The sequence below is a fragment of the Puma concolor genome, chromosome A3 (assembly GCF_028749965.1).
Source record: "Puma concolor isolate L17-30 chromosome A3, mPumCon1.1.hap2, whole genome shotgun sequence".
In the NCBI taxonomy this organism is placed as follows: Eukaryota; Metazoa; Chordata; class Mammalia; order Carnivora; family Felidae; genus Puma; species Puma concolor.
The window spans coordinates 94,003,528-94,026,204 of NC_141669.1; the positions used below are offsets into that span (position 1 = coordinate 94,003,528).

At 42.1% G+C, this 22,677-nt stretch overlaps 1 long non-coding RNA gene across 1 annotated transcript; it reads right to left on the reverse strand.

The window, feature by feature from the left end:
* Nucleotides 1-1,018: 1,018 nt before the first annotated feature.
* On the reverse strand, nucleotides 1,019-21,481 carry LOC147582606 (uncharacterized). The gene is made up of 2 exons (XR_015248754.1): nucleotides 21,310-21,481; nucleotides 1,019-1,339 (listed from the first exon to the last, which is right to left on the reverse strand). It is a non-coding gene; the product is annotated as an uncharacterized LOC147582606 (long non-coding RNA).
* Between the last annotated feature and the right edge of the window lie 1,196 nt (nucleotides 21,482-22,677).

A 22,677-nucleotide genomic window follows, 5' to 3' on the forward strand; every position in this document is an offset into this window, starting at 1 on the left:
ATTGAAAAAAATTTTTAAAAGCAAATCCAAACTTACTATTTGACAGGAAGTGAAAAGATAAGAGGTGATATTAGTTTAGGAGCACCCCGTCATGGAAGACAAAAGACATTCAGCTCTGTCCACTCACGCTCAGTTTCTCTGTTTAGCACCTTGCAAAGTCCTCAGTGACACTGTATAATCTCCCTTTCTCTCTCTTCTTTTTTTTTTTTGAAGAGAGAGTGAAAGCATGATAAGCATGATTGGGGGAGGAGCAGAGAGAATGGAGATCAGAGGATCCAGAGCAGGCTCTGTGCTGACAGCAGTGAGTCCGATGTGGAGCTCAAATTGACGAACCACGAGATCATGACCTGAGCAGAAGTCAGACACTCAACTGACTGAGCCACCCAAGTGCCCCTACATAGTCTCTCTTCTGGTCTCACCTCCAACACCAGGATGCATGACCTCTCTTGGAATGCATTGGGGCTCTTCAGGGGCACAAATTCTAGAACATTTCTTCTTGTAACGGTAACCTGCTTTATTCTAGTCCCAAGTCTGAGTCTCTTCAGTCAAGCAAATTGTTCTCATTTAACATATATAACAGCTAGCATCAAGGTTAGTATCAAACATTCAGATATCATTCTATGTGAATCAGTTCAAATGTGCACCTGAAACATTTTATTCTTCTTTTTTTTTTTTTTTTTTTTGTTGATGAATTTTATACTTTAGTTTGGTTTTGTTTTAAGTAAACTCTGTGCCCAACGTGGGGCTCTGACTCACTACCCCAAGATCAGGAGTTGCACACACTACCAACATGAGCCAGCCAGTCTCCCCAAAACATTTTATTCTGATCACACAAAGTGAATATAGAGCAGAGAAACCTTATCAATGATTAAAACCTAGGATTTTACTCATTTATGTTAATTCACAAATTCCAATTTTAATGGCATTCTCTCAGAAAATTAAATAGAAAACATTTAAGTAACTTCCAATTGTCAATCATTTTAAAGCAAGAAGCATCCGTACAGGTAGTAAAAAGCCATCATTGGTCAGAGATTTTACTTGGGGTGGCTCATGTAGGCGCAGGGGGTGAAAATTTTCAGGTATTGTTCAATAGATTGGAAACCCCTTTCGGTCCAGATGTTTATCTGACCGGGTATTTTTGTGACCAAAAGAGAACACACATGATTTGCTACCATGCTTAATAAGTGGACAGGATATCCGAAATGGGGATTGCTCTGAAAACATCCAGGAGTCTTGCCTTGGGTGCACGTGGAGTGTAACTGCCAGACACCTTTCCTGTCCCACGGAGTGGCTGAGAGTGTGAAGTCACCTCTGCATTAATTCCATGATCACGTTGCTACTGAAAAAGTGTAGCAAGGAAATGAAAGGATTATTTAGGTAATTCCCAAAGGAATGTTCTGATGGTCTCAGAAGTTAGTTAGGTTTGCCTCATTGTTAGATTTGCCCAGAAACAAAACAAAAGGAGGAGGTGATAGAAATGATTAAGCACAACCCATCTTTGGGAGCCCAAATCTCAAAATTCAAAAGATTATGTTGCTCTCAATTTTCTATCGAAATATCCTTCACATTTTGCATTTTATTTTAACACAAACTGATACCTTGCTGAGAATATCAAAATCCTACATAAAGTCATAATTCCTTTGCAGTAACATGGAGAAAAAAAATTTCTTGGATGACACTTGACATATATAATTAGGAAGAAGACAGACCCTCTAAAAGCTAAATGCAATGTTTATCTTGAAATGTCCTAAGGTTAAGACCTTGCTAGCAAGTTTTTATTGCTGAGCTGCAACCCTATGTGAGAAATGGAGTTTATAATAGAGATGCTGGTGCACCACCTTAATTATCACATTGCCACCAGCCACCAGCATAATGAAGGAATTTTCTTATTTTTGCACAAGGAATACTAATTGAAACGGAGCAAGGATTCTCATGGCCGCACTGCAGTAAAATGGCGCCATCTAACGGAGAGGAGAGCACAGCCACATGGGTGGCATTTCAGCAGGACAGTCTCCTCCAGTCCCTGGACAGCTGGGTTTCTGCCCTTGGATTTCTAAACTCAAAAAACAAAACTGAATCCTACTGTGTTCCACAGATAGATGGACACTCTGTGGAGTCAGGGATTGGGCAGATGCTACCAGTTTTCTCTGAAATCCCCCCCACAGTGACCTTCTCAGACCACTACAGACTACAGACAAGTGACATGGATTGGGCAGGCTGGAAGCACAGGGAGAAGGGAGGTAGGAAAGGAGGGAGGAGGGAAAGATGAGGGAAGGGGAGAAGAGGGCAGTGGGGGGGGGAGAGGGTGGGGAGGAAGAGGGAGGGGAGAAGAGGTATGGAAAGATCATTTTGCGCCAGATGTTTTGCTCTTAGATATGCAATATAACATTTAGCACTCAATCTTCACGTGGAGTCTCATCTGTACATATAAGGAGTGTGAAACAGAAACCAAATTAACCACCCCAAATTGGTACTGTCGGCAAGCAGCAGAGAAGTCTACCCGCTTCTAGGACCGTGGTATTTCTAGAAGCGCTAGGTCATGAGTGGAATAACCTGGTGGCTGTTCTCAGAAAGGGAGGGTTCACTGCTCCTGTGTGATGGTTCTCATGAAAAATCAGGATCAACTGGAAAGCTTAGTAGTGTCCTCCTTCTTCCCCATTAGACCTACCCGTTAAACAGACTTGTAGAAATAAAACACCCCCCCTCCCCCACATCCTCATGTGCATTCCCCTGCATACACAGAGTTCTGGCTTAAATTCTCACTTCACCCCCTTCCCTGCCTCAAGGATGTGATTTCCCAGTTCATCAAAAATTCATCCAGGGATGAATTCATCCGAGCAGGACCGAGAAACCCATTGGGTTTTTAACTTTAAGTTAGGCAAACAGTCTCAGTAGAGTGAGCCCCTTTTCATAAGCCAGAGAAAACTTGGCCCTTGCTGTTCTGTTTCATGGAAATATATGGGAAACAAATGCCACTTGGTGACCAAGGGGTATTAATAGATCTGAAAATACCCTTGCTTGAACTGTCACCTACACCCTGGAGATCTGCTTAACAGCACTGAATGGATGTGGGGTTTGAGGCTAAAGATAGCATCCCCAAAGAGGCTGAGAATCCCAAATGTGGCAAACCACACAGTACATTCCTTGAATGGAGGGCATTTTTAGCCAACCGGAACAGGGACCACTGAATAATTTTAGTCATTTTAACAACCAAACTGATGCACCACAGAAGCTCAGGTGGAGGGATGCACTGGTACTTTGCTAAGGCAATGGGCAGTGCTGACTTGCTCATTCCCCAGCTGGCTCAGTTGTATTGTCTAGACACAGCCAGCCTGGGGTTTTCACCACCATCCATTACAAGGGCAACAGGCACAAGTGACAGGGACAGGACTGCTTGCCCTTCACAGAGGTGGTCAGAGCAAGCGGACCCAGCTGGAATGTCTCCCATTGGTTTAGTAGAAGGAAAAAAAAAAGGTATCGCTTTGGCTTTTTACACGGCCAAGATGGAAGCAATTGTGGTCAAAAGCGAAGTGGTTTCTTTTGAAAACGTGTATTGACATGTTATAGACTTAGCAAGGCTTGAGCTTTTCCCTCAAATAGAAGAAAGCTCCTTGGAATCTTTAAATGATAGGCAACCAGAGTCAGATTTCTGTTTCTTCCACTGTTTTGTTTGTTGTTTGTTTGTTTGTTTGTTTTGTTTTTCCTGAGGGAAGGTTTTGGCTTTAAAGGTTTGCCTCTGTCCTTGTTATTCAAGTGTGACCCACCACCTTTATATTCTACAAAGTGCGTCAGACAGGAGGAAGGGAATACTTACCGAGTTAAGGATGTGTTTTGTACTGCAGAGAAAGCCTGCTGCTCCTGGGATTTGAGGGCCCATGGGAGGTAAGGGGCCCCTGCCCGGTCTCCTTGGAGGAGGTTAATAATATTTAGGTCAGAGCTTCTTGGGGTACTTGCAGGTGTTCTTTGAAAAAAGACTTGAGTAGAAAGTGAACTTGGAGATGCTGGTTCAAATGAAGCTAAGAAAGTTATTTTACTCTAAGGCTTTTTAATCTGTGAAGGTGCCTGTGATGTTCCAGATGGGTGAGTAAAGGCTGCCTTCATAACACTCAGCACTGTGGCCTGTGGGTGCTAAGAAGCCAGGATGATATGGCAAAGGGCTGATGTGGCCGCTAAGGGAGGGACAGCTGCTAATGGGATTATGTTTGCCCAAAACATTGAGCTACAACTTGCTTTTTTTTTGTGGAAATATTAACATATCAGAAAGCACAGGACACACCAGCACAAGGAGAATAATGAAGGCCATCCTTTCTCTCCACAGGTGCAATATAGCCAAGGGAGACCAGCTAGTCTCCATGCCCTGGGGGAGAAAGAAGGAAACAAATGTTCTGAGCTCTTTTTAAGCATCTCACTAGCTCTGTTACAAGTATTATAAGGTTTCAACATTAGGGATATTAAGTTGTAAATCTGTCCGACACTTGGCTTTATGGAGAGGAGAGTGACCCAGGAATGTCAGGTGAGTTGGGCATTCCGGAGACCAGGGTTCCCCTGGAACATGGCACGTGAAGGAGTCATTAAGATGGGCTCGTGAATCATATGTGCTCCTAGCATCAGCCATAGCCTGGTGAGATATGTCTTGAGCTAATCTGCACTACTCTGTTTCAAACATACAAAAATGCTGCGGTGATTGATAAAACACAATTAATGTAAACATTTTGCTGACTTCACAGGAACTGTCTCTTTAGGTATTTTCTCAATAGATAAGACTAGTATTATTACATTTTTGAATAAGCACTAAAATCACATGGTTTGGAAACCAGAAAAATGCCAAAAGAGATAGAATAAAAATATCTCTGTCCCATTCTTGTCCACCCCTATCAAGACTTCACACTTCTAACTGGGTAAGTCATATTCTTAGTTTCTTATGTAAATTTTCAAGTTTTTGTGGCACACACAAAACCACATCGAAATGTAGAGTTTTACTTCCTTCTTTCTGACAAAATGGCTTGCATATTTTACATGCTACCCTCATTTTTTTTAAGTTTATTTATTTAGTTTTGAGAGAGAGAGAGAGAGAGCGTGAAGGGGAGGGGCACAAATGGGAAAACAGAATCCTAAGCAGGCTCCATGCCTTCAGTGCAGAGCCCAATGCGGGGCTTGAACTCATGACAGTGAGATCATGACCTGCGCTGAAACCAAGAGTCAGACACTTAACCAACTGAGCCACCCAGGCCCCCTACCCTCATTTTTTTTTAAGTCTGGTACAACTGCACTGACATATTTCCTGTCTGTTGAAAGAGACTTGTTCACATAAGACCCTAAAGCCAAAAGCTTTTTGAATCTTGCACTATTAACAGAGTACTTGATCTTATGCATCACATCCCACTTGTTTCTTTCCCTTTGCACGGATGCCCATAGAACACTTTTCATGATGCCTGGGATCAAAGCTCCATCATTTCTTTGTGACAGTCTGTCCCATCTGCCTCCAAAGGTAGACTACCTCCTTTCATCTCCTGTAGAATGACAAGAAATCTTATTATCCTGAACCTATAGAGTAGCCCACCTCCTAATTTTCAATTCTACTAGGGCAGAGGGTCACCAATGTGGTTATGATTAATTCTCTAAACGAATCAAGGTGAGCTGGACTGAAACATTACCCGGAGAATACATGATGCAGAATCTAAGTCCCCATGCCTGATACTCTGGACATTATTCTCTGACTTATTTAAAAGGAACAAGGAATGGGATGCCTGGATGGTCCAATCTGTTAAGCGGCCTACTCTTGATTTCAGCTCGGGTCATGATCTCATGGTTCATGTGATCGAGCACCATATCAGGCTCTGCACTGATGGTGCAAAGCCTGCTTGGGATTCTCTCTCTCTCTGGTCTCTGATCCCTCCCCCTGCTTTGTCTCAAAATAAATAAATAAAACTTTTTAAAAAAGGAACAAGGAATCATTCCACCTGTATGGCATTTAGGTGGGCTTTGGTTGAGGGATAATTCAAGCAGCATTCATTCAAATCCTGTTGATCATCAAAATTCCAGGGGCTGAAGAGATTTTGAAAAGTACAGATAATTGTGTTCTATCCAGACACAGGTGATTCTGACCCTTGGAATCCCTTGGGGTGGTGACAAGCCATGATTATTTCTAAGCAACCCAGGTGATTCCAATGATACGCTTAGAAGGAATATATATGCCCCAGTGGGTCTCACAGCCTTCACGGATGCCATGATAAATAGAAAAGACATGGCAAGTAAGCCTATCTCCAAAAATGTGTCCAGTTTGGTTGAACTTCCTTTTAGCACAACATTGAAGAAAACAGACTACATTTCTAATTTCATTTGGTTTGTAAATGTGAATCTGTCTTTTCAAAGAATAAATAGTAGAGGGTCAGAGGGTTTCTCAACCAAAGGAAAAACACCCCAAATATTTTATTTTACTTTATTTTATTTTATTTTATTTTATTTTATTTTATTTTATGCCTTAGGACTGATAAATATGACAAAGGAAGTGAATGACTTGAGCTGGAGCTAATAGGGTGAATTAGAAAATTCTGATGTGGGAGAAGTGAACTCTATGTAATCAATCGTATAGCTCTGTTGGGTATCAACAAGGTGCCCCTCTCTCTAAGCTTCCTCCCCACATCATTTGATAACCTTACAACCTAATATAATACAGAGCTGGCAGAAACAGAAATCCACAGAGGTCAGGGTCAGCAGGAAATTTCCATGGACAAGTGTGGGAGAAGCCAAGGTCTTTATCAGAAGGCGCACGAGACTGAAAAGAGTCAGACAGAGAAAGACAAACACTGTATGATCTCACTTGTACGTGAAAGTTAAGTGCACTGAACTCATAGAACTTACAGATGGGTGGTTGTATGAAGCCAGGGTAGGAGGTGAGGGAAGAGGGTGGAGGTAGTCAAAAGGTATGAACCTTTGGTTATAAGCTAAAGGAGTCCTGGGGATGTCAAGCACAGTGTAGTTACTATAGTTAATACTATCTTATATATTTGAAAGTTGCAAAGGGAATAGGTCTTGAAAGTTCTCATCGCAAGGAAAAAAATGTGTAACTATGTTGTGGTGATGGATATTAATTAGACTTATTGTGATGATTGTTTCCCAATATATACAAATATTGAATCATTATGTTGTACACCAGAAACTAATATAGTGTTATATGTCAATTATATCTCAATAAAACCGGGTAGGGGGAGGAATGGTGGGTGCAAAAAAAAAAGGGCACGAGAATATCTGAGTGTATGTCATGAGTGTGTCAAAATCTGTAGGAACCATGAACTACACCTGACCAAAAATACAGAAGCAGCGGGAAGTATAGTTAGGGCCATTCTCATCCAGGGCTATTGTTAGTGGATTTAGTGATTAGTTGCAAAAATGGTTCCAATTCTCCCCAACTCCCTGTATTCACATACTCTGCAATGAGATTTTGCAGCTCATCCTATCAGGATATGAAATCTATTTCCCTTCCCCTTGAATCAAGGCTGACCTATACAATGTCCCCTGTGACTCACTGTGGCCTAGGAAGTGTGGCAGAAATGTATTAGGGTCAGAACTGAGCCTAGACCTTAAGACACCGCATGCTGTGATTCCCTCTTTTGGGACCTGGGCTACTGCCATGGACACACACCTGGGCTGGCCTGCTGGAGGATGACTTACCACATGGAGCAGAACCATGTCAGTCCGGTGGTCCCCATGGAGAATATCTAAGACTTCAAGAGACTCCAGAGAAACAGCTAGCAAAACAAGAGGAAACCCATAGTATATGTTGCCAAAGAATGCTGGGGTGGGGACATTTCAAGAAGATTGTGACTGACTGTGTTGGATGCCATTGAAGGCTCAAAAATGATGGAGACAGAGATACATCCATTGGATTTAGTGTCATAGAGATTGTTGGTGACCTTGACATGACTTGTCTTATTCTTAGTGCTGTGATGAGGACAGAGGCCAGGTTGGAGCCATTCCAAGAGGAGAGTGAGGAGATTAAGACCATGAACGTAGTCTCTGATGAAACAAAGTAAGATGTGATGATATTGTGTTGAGAATCATTCCCAGAGAGGGAGACAATTTTGATATAGGAAAGAGTTGCATGACCCAGCAGCAGAACCCTTGAAAGACAAGGATATTGTTGCTTAGCAGACAGACAGCCATACTTAGACTTGTTTACTGGCTAACCCTCAACATGCTTTGAAGCCCGTGCACAATATGTGAAAGTTTATTGTGTTTCTTTGTTCCTCTTAACTCTTTACTCCTGTATAATGCTCATCTAATTATGTGAAAACTAACTTTATGGTAACTAACCTGGCAGACGCCATCTTAACCATATGTTCAAATAACCATATCATCAATAATTGGACCAACTAACATAGGTGCCTCTTGATATGATAATCTAAGGACAGAACATCACTGCTACCATTTTCCTGGCAAAAATGTATCCATTAAATCTAATTATGAAAAAGTATCAACCCCCAAAATAACTAGGCTGTTTTCTTCAAAAGTATCAATGTCATTAAAAACAATTAAAGACTAGATAAATATTCCAGATTAAAGGAGACTAAAGAACCATGGCAAATAAATGCAACATGTGGGTTGTATCTTGGACTAGATTTTTGTTTCTCTTTAATATAAAAGACAATTTGGGGATAATTTGCAATAGACAAGTAAGGTCTCTAAAGCAGATGATTGTGTCAATTTTAATTTTCTGATTTTAACAATTATATTGTAGTTTTGTAAGATAACATCTTTAATCACAGAAAAAGATCCTCAAGTATTTAGGGATGATGACAAATTATGTCTGTCTTACTCTTATTCAGGGAAAAATATACATTTGGCAGAATTTTAAGATAATCCCTAGGATTCTCAAATTCTGTTGTACATGCCTATATAATTGCCTCTCCTTAAGTCTGGGCAGAGCCTGTGAGTATGATGGAATACCACTCTCATGATTAGACAGACTATGAGTTAACTCTGAGTTAATCAAAAGGGAAATTCCCCTGGGTGGGCCTGACCTAATCAGGTGAACCCTTTAACTAAAGGTGAACCTTCAGAGAAATACTCTTCTATTGGAGGTCAAATTGACATTCTGTGGGAAGCTCACATGGCAGAAAATGACAGGAGGCCTCTAGGAGCTAAGCATGATCCCCATCTGATATGTAGCAAGAAAATAGGTCCCTCAGTCCCACAATGGAGTGAATTGCATTCTGCGGACAACCAGCAAGCTTGGAAGAGAACTCTGAAAACGAGAGCAAGACCCTAAGCAGAGAACCCAGTAGTAGATTTGTACACGGACCCTTGACCCCTGAAAATTGTGAGACAATAAATGTGCACTCGTTTAAGTTGCTAAATTTATGATAGGTAGTTACATAGCAATAGAAAACTAATAATGATATCCAAATATGCCAAAATATTGACAAGTAGAGAGAAAAATTTATAGTTCTCTGTACATTTTTTACAACTTTTCTGTAAATCTGAAATTATTCCAAAATAAAACTTTACCCGATGCATAACCCATAGAAGGCTTAATCTGTGTTGGGTACTGTTAATTTAAAAATATATTGATACATTCAGTGGTGCCTGGGTGGCTCAGTCAGCTGAGCGTCCGACTCGATTTCTGCTCAGGTTGTGATCTCATGGTCAAGGGATAGAGCCCCGCATACAGCTTCATGCTGAGTGTGGAGCCTGCTTGGGATTCTGTCTCTCCCTCTCCCCTGCTCGCATGTGTGCACTTACTCTTTCTCCCTCTCAAAAAATAAAATGAAAAAATATATATATTGATATGTTCAAATCTCACTAAATAAAACAAACAACCCCTTCCTCCAAGACTTGGGTATGATTACAATTCTTATTTTTCAGATAAGGAAACTGAGGTTCAGAGGGTTCAGGTGACATGCCTGAGGTTGCACACTGAGTAAATGGCAGAGCTGGAATGTGTATCAAGTTTCAAAGTTTATATTTCTTTTTTTTTTTTTTTTAATTTTTTTTTTCAACGTTTATTTATTTTTGGGACAGAGAGAGACAGAGCATGAACGGGGAAGGGGCAGAGAGAGAGGGAGACACAGAATCGGAAACAGGCTCCAGGCTCTGAGCCATCAGCCCAGAGCCTGACACGGGCCTCGAACTCACGGACCGCAAGATCGTGACCTGGCTGAAGTCGGACGCTTAACCGACTGCGCCACCCAGGCGCCCCTCAAAGTTTATATTTCTAAGCTCTGTGCTGTAGTGACTCAGTGACATTGAAGTTATAAAATATCGATCAAGATGTGCTTGAGCATCATCCTGCAATGCTCTGAAGTCCAGGGGGAATCATTTCTGCCTTACCTTCTGTCTTTATTTATCATACAAGCATTTGTTGTCATGGTATGACAATCACATCAGAAAGACCCACAACATTGGAATTCAAACAATAGTATATTTGGCTCATATTGACCATATTAAATATTAGCAAATGTATTCATATATTATAAATTCTCTCATCCCCCACCCCCAGATACTTACAACTTTTTATAATAAATATATAAAGCTAGCAAAGTGGAAGCAGATGAGAAATCTGACTAGAAAGGAGACCAAATTGGACCCAGGAATGAAAGAAGAACATAAAAAATGAAAGCATGAACGTCAATCCAGAATGTACTTCCAACCTTCCAGCACACCAATTTTGTACATTTCCCATATTCCAAGACTTGGAATAAGATGAAGTCACCCAAACTCCATTGTGAAATCCAGCCTCCTCAAAATCCATCTGACCTCAGAGAGGCAAACAGTGAGTAATTCAAAAGATTTTTGAATGAAAGTGTCAGTTTAAGATCCTCAGCATAAAACATACCTACAAAGCCTATTTGCAAAGTAAATTTACTCTGGATTCTTGATACCTATGAAAGTTTTTTCTATTGTATTTATTTAAAATTACAACAGTTTACATTAGAAACAAGCTCAAACAATTAAGGTAAAAGATAAATAACTGCATACAGTTTAATTTTACAAAATGCAAACATACATCTTTCATTGTTCCATTATCTGAGTATTAAGCGCCACATAATTGCACAAGGCATTTTCAAATGTCTTAAAGGCTCTAAAATTACAGAGTTGACTTTGGTGAAATAGTCTTTATTTTCCTCCATTATTATACAAATAATTGACCACACAGATTAAATTTAAATCGGAATTGGATATGTCCCCTACAGAGTTCATTTCTCCTTTACTGCTAAAGCTTGATAGCTAATGATGGCTCATGGAGCTTACTTGGGCCCTTGTGGGACACACAGTAGGGATCCAAATGCCTGTAATTTTGGATGTTTTAGCTGGGAGGAATCTTATGTTTCCCTGGGACCATGGTGACATCAGAGCAAGGTTTACCTAAGACAATCCAGCTTCTAGCTAACCCAGGCTAATTCTAAGAGTGTCCTTTTCACTTTGAGAAATGTCTCAGCTTGGGAGACAACATAGATAAGGAATGGAGGCCCAGGGGTGGAGACCTTGAGCCAGAGACTGGCTGTCTGCCCCTGGGAATTCTGAAACCCCACTCACTCCCTGTTGCCTCCAGACCTGTACTTCAGGAGCAGGATGTGAAAGGAAGAGTCCTTTTCATCCTTATCTGAGAATGGAAAATTATTCATCACCATAATTACTCACCAAACTCAAGAGGAGAACAGAGGAGAATGTTTTTATATTATTTCTTCTTAAAAATACACCATGGTGGTTTTGTCGATACATTGGAAAACGAAAATGGAGAAAAAGAAAAACAATTTGAAGCAAATTCCTTCCCTTAGAAATAGTTAACAGTTACAAGCTATAAGTCACAGAGGAGTCACACAGGAAGTGATTCTAATTCTCGGTGGTCAGAGAATATTTTCCACAGTGCATTCAACTTTTAGAAACTTGATCCGGTGACTCACAATTAGTTCTGAAACACTATCCGTGCTGGCACATTTTTTTCTCACCATAAATCTGAGATATTAACCTGTTATAATTACAGGGGAAGAAGGTGAGAGGGGGAGGGGACCCAAGGAGGAACGGAGCTCCCTTGTTAATATGCTAAAGGCCAGAGGATGGACTTGGGTCTCTTTTTTGTCAATGTCAGAGCTCCTGGCACACCTGGAGGGCAAGGGGCCTGAGGCAGATCACACAGGGAGCAGCCAGGAGCCTTCAGAGTAGACAGCCGTGCTCAGTCTGTTAAGCTTAATCTGGGTTGGGAGAAAAGTATTCGATTTCACCATTGTTCATTGCATGATGCCAGGGATGCAATGGGCACTCAGTCCCTTTTGACCAAATGAGTTGCTAAGGCTGGGTTTTCATAATTTGCTGTAGTTGTTGGGCTTGTTCTAGTCCAGGTGAAATCATAGACTAAAGTGTTTCAAGGTGTTTTTAAAAATGATTCTTTTCCTTTTCCAAATGTGTATGAATGTCTAATTTTTCTGTCAGATGCTGGGGATACTAGAGTGAACAGGAAAGTGCTGCTACTTCTGAGGCTCCCAGAGTCATGTAAATAACCAAATACTGGGGACGTCTGGGTGGCTCAGTTGGTTAAGTGTCTAACTCTTGATTTCAACTTCAGGTCATGATCTCACAGTTTGTGAGATAGATAGAACTCATGTGGGGCTCTGTGCTGACAGTGTGGAGCTTGTTTGGGATTCTCTCTCTTCATCTCTCTCTGCCCCTCTCCTGCTCATGCTCTAAATAAGTAAATAAGTAGACAAAGAAACTTAAAAAAAATAAACAAATACTGAAAGCAGCATGGTAGACTCGGCCAGGTTCATGAAACAGACTTGGGTTAAAATCCTGACTTCTGGGATTGAACTTGAGTTGAAATGTTAGGTTTTGTGACCTTGGTCAAGATATTTATTATTATTATTGACGATATCCCCTCAACAGGGCTAATGATAATGTTAAGTCATAGGTTGTTTGAGGATTGAGTTATTAATATAAGGGGTCTGGAGGGCTACCTGGCACATAGCAACACTTGAATGAGTGGTGACTTCTATTTCATAACTGCTGGGCAGGCTCAGACACATGAAACTGGCTGACTGTGTCCATGTAGCTCAAAAAAATAGTAAAAAATTACTATACCATGGGTATAATAATATAATGATTCGCAATGGTCTTCACATTGCAAGTATTTTTAAATGTTTTTTAATTTATTTTTGAGAGACTGAGATAGAGAAAGAGAAAGAGAGTGAGCCAGCGAGAGAGAGACCAAGCAGGGGAGGGGCAGAGAGAGAGGGAGACACAGAATCCAAAGCAGGCTCCAGGTTCTGAGCTGTCAGCACAGAGCCAGACTCAGGGCTCAAACCGTGAGCTCATGACCTGTGCCGAAGTTGGACGCTTAACTGACAGAGCCACCCAGGCTCGTCACATTTCAAGTATTTTTTTATTGTTCACATGAGCTTATCAGTTATGGGTCCCCATCCTGTTCCCCATTTCGAAGACTAAGGTGGGCCATCCACTCAAGTAGTCAGAATCCATGGATGGTGATGGGGCAGAAGCCCCAGGTGTGGACACAAAGCTCCTGGGATGGCATCTGTAGTGAACCGTCAGTCCTGGCACCTGGCTAGAACCCCTTGGGTCCCTTTTACCAGCGCTGGATCATCTTGAAAGTAGTGAGAGATGTGGCACCTGGGTGGCTTAGTCGGTTAAGTGTCTGACTTCGGCTCAGGTCATGATCTCAGGGTCCGTGGGTTTGGGGCCCCATGTCAGGCTATGTGCTGACATCTCAGAGCCTGGAGCCTGCTTCAGGTTCTGTGTCTCCCTCTCTCTCTCTGCCCCTCCTACTGCTCCCGCTCTCTCTCTCTCAAAAATAAATAAACATTAATAAAAGGAAAGAAAGAAAGTAGGGAGAGATGACCACTCACCTACTTGCCAAAAAAGCCCTCTGAAGTGTCATTTATAATCTGGAGTCCCTGGGGGATCAGGCTGAGGTTGGGGACTCACCTGAGAGCACACTTTCGCTTGGCTCTCTTCCCTTCCTGTCCTGCTCCCCACTCCTTTCCCGGTTCTTGTGGGAGCATGTCCTTGACAAGCTACTCCCACCAGGACCCCAGGCATAAGATCTGCCACTCAGAGAGCCTGAATCAAGACTGCACCTGGCTGGTGCTTATGGAACACATCCCAACCCAATTCATGGTGCTATTGTCCATCAGTAATTTTGAGCTGCCAGATGCCTGAGAAGTGGGACTGAGTTGAAAGACCAGCATTTTCAAGACCAGCCCTCTTGGAGCTCTCCTCCTCAAGCCACAAGTACTTGCCCTCTGTAGTGCCAAATGCCCTGAGGACTTCGAATACCTTATTTGCTCCTTGTGGACACAGTCCTGCTCAAAGCCAGAGCCAGGAGCCAGAGCTCCTGGACAATGAATATATACCAAACACAAGCACAAATGCTACAAGTGCCTCACTGTTACTACAGTTGTTATACAGCTTGAATAAACATGAGGAGTGGGCACCAAGATCTCCACTTTGTGGATGAAGAACAGAGAGTTTGAGTTACTTGCCCAAGGCCACACAGCCAGCCAGGATCAGAGCTTGGATGTAAGGTCGGCCCTGCTCAGAAACATATTACTTTAGCCTCAGTTGTATTCTCCCCGGGAGTTCCTTCACCTACGTACTGTTAAACATACGGATTCATGGGCCCCATTCCAGATGCACTCATCTGATCTCTGACAAAGGAGTCTGGAAATGCCAAGAGATTTTTCTGCCCACCGACATTTGAGAATCAGGGGGCTGGGGGAAATTAGGGAATGTAGGATGGCATCCTAACTGCTGCTTTGTTGAGATAAAACTATGTGAATTTAATTTTTTTAAAAAAAAATTAAGTTTATTTATTTATTTTGAGAGAGACAGAGCATGAGCAGGGAACGGGCAGAGAGAGAAAGAGGGAGAGAAAATCCCAAACAGACTCTGTACTGTCAGCTCAGAGCCCAACGTGGGGCTCGAACTCATGAAACTGTGAGATCACAACCTGAGCTAAAATCAAAAGTCAGATGCTTAACCAACTGAGCCACCCAGGCATCCCCAAACTATGTGGATTTTAAATATAAATTGCACACACCACATTGACTCTATGACCAAGACTGATGCCTGGTGTCCTGGTGTTCATTGTACAAAAGGGGATGTGTGCATGCTGACATGTTGTTGGATTTGGGGTGGGGGTGGGAATGATCCACTTCCGAAAGAAGCTACAGCAGTTCACTGCCTCCTGATGATCTCCCGTGTCTTTGGTCATGGACTTCTACAGAGGCCCTGTAACCTACTATCAGCAGAGCCACCTCCACACAAAGTAAATTCAGGCTTTAGGACTTGCCAGCTCTGTAATGACTCTCTATCTCGATTGACTTAGTGCAGTCTTAGACATGCCCACAGACATCTCCATCCCGTCTTGCTCACCAGACTTTGCTCTCACCAGCCTGATGTCAGTGTGCCCTAAGAGGGTAGCAGACAGGTGGGCTTTAGAGACTCTGAAGTTGGGGTTACTTTTAGTGCTTTTGCTACTTATTCCCTTTTGTCCATAAAAGTGTTATTTTTCAGGGGCGCTTGGGTGGTTCAGTCGGTTGAATGTCTGGTTTCAGCTTAGGCCATAATCTCACGGTTCATGGGTTCAGGCCCTGTGTCGGGCTCTGTGTGGGCAGCTCAGAGCCTGGAGCCTGCTTTGGATTCTGTGTCTCCTTCTCTCTTTGCCTCCCCCCCACCACTCATGCTCTGTCTGTCTCTCTCTCTCAAAAATAAATAAAAACATTAAAAAATTTAAAGTGTTGTTTCTTCAGTTCATGATTTTGCCTTTCTTCCTTCTATTGTCCTTTTATAAATCACTGACTTCTGTACAGAGATGATTATTTCCCATGGATAGGGCTTTGTATTGACTCACTGCCATGTAGCAAGACGGATGATCTACAGCTAACTTCCCATGAGATCACCCAAAAAACCTGTTGACCAAGCAAACTTCGGAGTTCTGGACCATGTCCGTCAAGAAAGCAGCCTTGAGAGTTTTGACCATGTCTCAGAATGGCAAAGTCATGGGAGGGTATCTGTGGGGTTTTAGAGCCTGGGTGGGCAATTTATGATACAACAACTTTGCATTAGTGAGCACAGCAAAGTGAGGGACTTTAAAGTGAGTCTTGATGAACAATCATTAGTCTTTTTTTTTAAGTTTCTATTTATTTTGAGAGAGAGAGTGTGTGTGCGTGCAAGTGTGTGCAAGTGGAGTCGGAGGACAGAGATAGGGAGAAATAGATAATCCCAAGAGGTTCTGCACTGTCAGCACAGAGCCCCATGTGGGGCTTGAACTCACGAACTGTGAGATCATGACCTGAGCCAAAAATCAAGAGTCAGATGCTTAACCAGCTGAGCCACCCAGGTGCCCCACAAGCATTAGTTTTAATTAATAATCTAGTTGGTTTAGGGTCTTATCTTCTAGGAGTAGAAAATGCAACAGAGGCCTGGGTAAAGTGCACCAGGTTCGGTATTGTTTAATAGATGTCAGAAAATCAATCCCTTTGGTTTCAGCTCTCAAGAAGAATAAATGATATGCACTGGGTTAAAAACATAGACTTCACCTCTGAAACCTCAAGAGCATGTATTCAACAGCCACAAACTTTAAATTCTGATGCACCTAGCTTCACAGAACCCCAAATCCCTATTGGTATAAACTTCACCCTAACAGGATGTGGGAGCAGTAGAAGGTACAGGGCTAGGGGCTCCTAAACTACACACACTCCCAGGGGAGCATGAGTGGGGGTGCTGAGTTAGCCCTAATTTCCTGGAGACATCAAATGGAATGAATGGGGGCTGAAATTAATAGTTGTCACTGAAAATAAAATTGGACTTTTCACATAGCTGCTCTTGTGCTCTGAGTTTTTTTTAAATGTACCTGTGTGTGTTCTGTGTGTGTGTGTGTGTGTGTGTGTGTGTGTGTGTGTGAGAGAGAGAGAGAGAGAGAGAGAGAGAGAGAGAGAGATCTTAGGGATGCCCAGGAAGAGGACCTGAGGTGAGGATTTTGAGAGCAAGTAAATGATCTGGAAGATGGTCTCAGGAAGCACCGGCAGGGAATGAGATGAAGAAAGGAGAGGGTATAAACAAGGGACATCAAGATTAAGCCTCTGGGACAGGAATGCACCAATGGGAGTCCTTGTTCTCAGGAGGTTTGCACACACACGCAAATTAAAACAACAGGAAAAGTGCACTTCAAATAGAGTGACTTGAAACAAGTAGGATCTTTTGTGGCAAAAAGAAATGCAATCAAATAGTGCACCTGCCCTTTCTTCTCAGCTGGGCTTTGGAAACTTGTTTGTGAAGGTTCAGGTTTGGGTCACATTATTGACTTTTGAGGTTTTACTCAGATGTCAGATTCTAGGTAAGACTTTCTAGCTTCTTACATAGCACAAAGGGCGTGGGGTGGGGGAAGGCAACCAACTCTTTCTCTTTTTCTCATTCAACAAGAATTGTGTTCCACCAGATGGGCAGTGATACTTTCTCTTGCATCACCATTGAGCCATTTGCATGAAGAAACATAAAACAACAGGAGCTTCTGCTCGCCTGGAGTCCCTGGTGAGGCAAGCACCCATCATTAGGAGAAGCCATGTGGTTGTCTCCCATTCACTCTCCATTGTTTCTCTCCCAGCTGGGCTTAAAAAAAAATGTGAGCAATTCTTTGTTGTCCAAAAAGCAGGTGTTAGAAAACGTGACAAATTTATATAGATTGTTGTCTTGTTGACAAGAAATCAATAATGGCAAAAGGAACACTGTTCACATTTAGATGAAGGTCCCGTTTCCCTCATCCTCTTCGGGGAAGGGAGTCTTCACCGCAGTCTGTCATTCTGAGCCTCCTCCACTCAGAAAAAGTAATATCAGGGGCTATAAGTGGATTTTTTTAAGTTTATTTATTTTGAGAGAGAGACAGAGACAGCACGAGCGGGGAGGAGCAGAGAGAGAGAGAATCCCAAGCAGGTGACCTGCTGTCAGCACAGAGCCTGACATGGGACCTGAACCCAAAAACCATGAGATCACGACCTGAGCTGAAATCAAAAGTCAGACTCTCACCCTACTGAGCCACCCAGGTGCTCCATAAGTGAATTTTTAAAAAATAAATTTTAGAGAGTCATGAATCCAGCCTTATGTCCATCTTTCAGTGTCTATCAGAGTGAGGACTTCGGGACACTCACGTTCTCCAATATTAAGGAAAGTTGTTGCCATGAGGGTCAGTAAACAAAATTAGAGGGGCAAGAATAAAAACAGTCAAATAAAAAGTTTGTGTTAAAAATTAACTTCTGGTTAGACACCATTTAATCAGAAAAAGAAATTACCTGCAAATTCTTGTGCAAATGACAAACTTGCAGGTACTCAGGGTATCGGGCTCCCCACTTCTTTGTTTAGTGATGGCTGTGTTTTTCCTTCAAACTCCTGGCCCACATGCAGGTCAAAAGCAGGAATGGAGTCAACCTTTTCCTCTTTTCCTGAATTATTACTTACACTCACTTATTTTTAGCTCTTCATTCCAAAGCAGCATATTTTCATAAGAAATGACTGTGTTTTATTTTCTGCAGTCTCAAGATCTTGGAAGGCTGTCTGGAACAGAGCACAAGCAGGGAAGGGGGCTCTCTCGTTGGCTGTATGCATTTGTAGAGGTGCAGGCTAAGGCACCGTACAAAGAGACCACAAGTACAGTGACTGATATGAGGTGGAAGCTTATTTCTGTTTAAATTAATGATCCAGAGTAAGATGTACTGTCCAGGTAAGCAGTTTTCCATCCTCAAGCCCAGCTATCATCTCCGGGAGCATAGGAGCTTCTTTAGTTTATAGCTCTTGGCCAGTGAGGAGGAAAAGACCTCCTTCTGCCCCTCCAGGAGAACAATGGCATCCTTTCTGCTTGTGTCCCATTGGACAGAATTTAGTTACACACAGCCACGGACCTTACAAGGGAGTTGGAGCCATGTTTGCACCTCTAAGAAAGATCCAATGTTAACAAACAACTAGCAGTTTTCTGCCACTTGGAGCCTCCCCTTTGCAGGTAGGTTTAACAACTGTAGAGAAGTCAGGCATATAAAAGAGGTTTCAATTCTTGGTCTCTTGGTAGTAACAACCTAGAACCATTTCATGATGAGGCTAGTTCTGGCTTAGTAACAAAGAGAGTTGCAATGCATGGGTGCCTGCATGGGTCTGGGGTTGGAAAGAGATACACCTAGTGCATGTTAGATATCCCCTGCATGGGGATTAGAGTCTGGTGTATTAGAGCATCTTGCTTCACAGGGAATATGAGAAACACGGTCACTTTCTATATACTAATGTTCTCCTACTTTGATATTCCTAGGTTGCTTTGCTTGGTATAATCCATCAATTTTCAGAGTGCAAAAGTTCTTGAAGAAAGAAGTCTACAGCTGTCAAAAAGATGCAGTGTTAATCTCAGGTGAAACACTTATTTGCAAGTCAGTGGAAATTCAAAGCACTCTCAGAAAATATAATTCATGAATGACATGAAAAAAAAATGAAAGCAAAGTGGCCAAACTTTCATCCACAACCATAGAATGAGGTATAATCTCAAAGATCTGCAGGTGTTTGGCTGTCATCCTAAATGGCCCCGCCTCCTTTTCCATAGCAGCTATTAGAGATTGTTTTGCAAGTGATAAGGAGCAAGGGAAGGTTGTCTCAGCTTGGCTTTCTAGTGGCTGTTTCATAATACCTCTCTCTGCCAACACACACATTGTTCCCTCATATTCTTTCTAGTCAAAGGGAGACCACAGCACAGGCTTCAGAAGCCTTTGTGTCTCTCCATTCTTAAATTTAGGAACAGCTGTATCCCTCACTGGCATTATGAAGGTGCTACAAGCTGTTACTGAGGCACATAAATAAAGAAAGCATTGTATAGAGAGAGCTGAAAATATCCAGGTGGTATTTTTTTATCCAGGCGAATTTCTTAACCCATCCCAATTCTGGCAGATATTAGCCAAAGCTTTGCACCAAGTGGAAGAGATGATATTAAGCAGATGTGGGCCCTCATCTCTCTGAGAGAAATGGCAAACATGTAAATCATCAGGAGGTTAACTGCACAAAGCATTTTGTTTATAAATGTGTTGCATCCCTAGATTTCTGTTGTTTACTCTTGAGCATTTTTAATTTTCAAAGAAATTATCCTCATTTTATAAAAGTGATTCATGCCCGTTAAAGAAGAATAAGATACCACATAAAAGTAGAACAAAGAAAAAAAGTCACTCATACTTTTACCCAAGTCATTTCAAACTCTTGTGTACATAAGTTTTTCATTCTATTAGAATAAAACATGTTAGATTAAATGTCTTGTTTCTCTTTCATTTAACATTCTAGCATAATTATGATCTGTGTTATTCTAATTCCTTTGTAAGTATCACTCCAAATTTTTTCCTGAATCTTTCTGGCCCATGTCATTCATCATCCTGCACCAATCCCCTTTTCCTGTTCTAGTTAGCATGTTCTCCACTCCATCCAGAACCATCCCAAGCCATTCTAGAATGCCTCCCTTCCACACCGCCTCCTTGATTCCTAGAGCAGGCTCAGTCCTACTCATGGAGATGGGAAAGGAGTTCCAGCACACTGGGGGGCTCTCACACAACAGATGTAGTTTTGCCACCAAGTGACCTGGGACAAGCCACTTAACACCCTCATTCATGTTCTGTAATAAGTGTTTTTCCCCCTGATTTTCAATGCCAAACACTGTGAAGGAATAGAGTTTTGTTTTCCCATGATGTCTATGGCCTTGTATCAATCAGCACCCTTTGGGTCACATGCTGCAGAAACCATTCTGGTTAACTTCATTATAAAGGGGATCCTCCCAAACTGTATGGGAAGGGTGGAGACCAGGACAAGAGAAAGGACAGGAACAGAGGGAAGGAGCTTTCTGGGTATGATAGCATGGCCACAGTGTGGGAGATAAATCAGCCATTGCTCCTTCTCATGTCCTGAAAGCAAACTATTCATCATTTAAGGTCCTAATAAAGAGTCCAATGGGTCAAAAGTAGGTGGTGACCAGTTGACTTCTCAGTGACAAAAGGAAGTGAGTGAGTGAGTGAGTGAGTGAGTGAAGAAGACTCTGGAGGCCCCCACCATTCTTTCTTACAGTCCCACAAATGAAAAGAGATATTTCCCAAATGCAATTTCAAGTGATATTAGGAAGGGACTGAATAGATGCTAGGCAGCAAAAAAATGGCATGTCCACCTGAGCTTCTTCCTCATCCCTACATCCATGATGCTACGCTTAGCTGAAGAAAATCCAAGTTTTCATTGCCTCTTTTCTGTTTTCTCTGTCCTCTAGTTTTTCCTGCCTTTCCAGTTTCTCCTTGCTCTCACCTGTCATTATGAGTCTCTGCCTGTAGTGTGTTTATCATCAGTACCACCCGCTGCAGTTCAATTACATTATGAGAATTTTCTGGATGTGATAGCTTATATTACTCACACTTTTTTTTTTTTTTTTTACCATCACCTTCCTACAGGGCTCTACTCCTTGTGACATGCAGGTCCCCATCTGTAGTGAGTGCATCACTCCCCTATGACTTTGGGCTCTGCATGTGATATGCTTGACCAATGAGATGTGAAGCAGTGACATCATAATGCATTCTGTGTTCAAGCAGAGGTTTTGAGAAGAATCTGGAGATGCCTCCAGCTGTCTTTCTTCTGCACTTTGTCAAGAGAATGGCATGTCCTGAATGGGAGGTGCTCCTTTAGGCCGGGTTCTGAAATGAGAGGGTACATTGGAGCAGCACCATAGCCCATAGCAAGAAGTGCTGTAAACCACTGAGACTTGGGGGTGTTTTGTTACTGCAGCAAAGCGGGAGTGAACAAAGCAAGAATCTGTGTGTGAGCAAGGCTTTTTCTGTCTCAGAAGCAAGATCTTCACAGGCTGCCATTGCATACATTCTTTCCACCTTCCTCCAGTACCTATGACAGCACTGAGCACGTGGTTAGTATCTCATAAATACTGAATGTCCAGGGAATTACGTATTTATCTCTCTCATCCTACCTCTGGCCCCATATCTAGGTTCTAAAGAACTAAACAAAATACAAAGGTAAAACCCAGCTTGGTAAAGACACGGGAGGTAAGGTGAGAAGGAAACACTACGGACTTGTTAGAGTAAATAACAATATATATTATTTTAAATCTGCATCTACTCAGTATGTTCATTGTGTGGAGAAAAATAACAGGTCACAGAAGAAGGTCACAATCGTCATAATAACTCAATACACAGTCTCTCCCTCTTAAAAAGATGTGTCATGGCCAAAGATGAATGCCTTATCCACAAAGACAGGACACAAGTGAGGAGGGCAGAGGTCGAAAGTTATTTGTGTTAGTCAGTATGCTTTTGGGAGTCATACACACTGGCCTGAAACAAAACTTTAAAGGTCAGTTTTGTCTGCTCTCTGACTCCCTGCTTGCACCTGCCTTTATGACCCTCTGTAGACAAAGGAAGGGCCAGAGGCCTTCAGAAAAACCAACACTAAACAGGCTGTTTCCTGCTGTAAAATGAAGCCAAGGGTTAACTTTTTGTTGAATTAATTCCAAAGAAGGGGCATTCTTTATAGATCTGGTCCCAAAATATGATCTCCTTTTTTATTTTATCAAAGTTCCTCACAGGTAAATTTTCAGGAAGCCCGAATCCTAGAGAGCACATTATTTGTAATAATATTTGAATGGAGATGGGAGTCTAAGGTTGTTTTTCT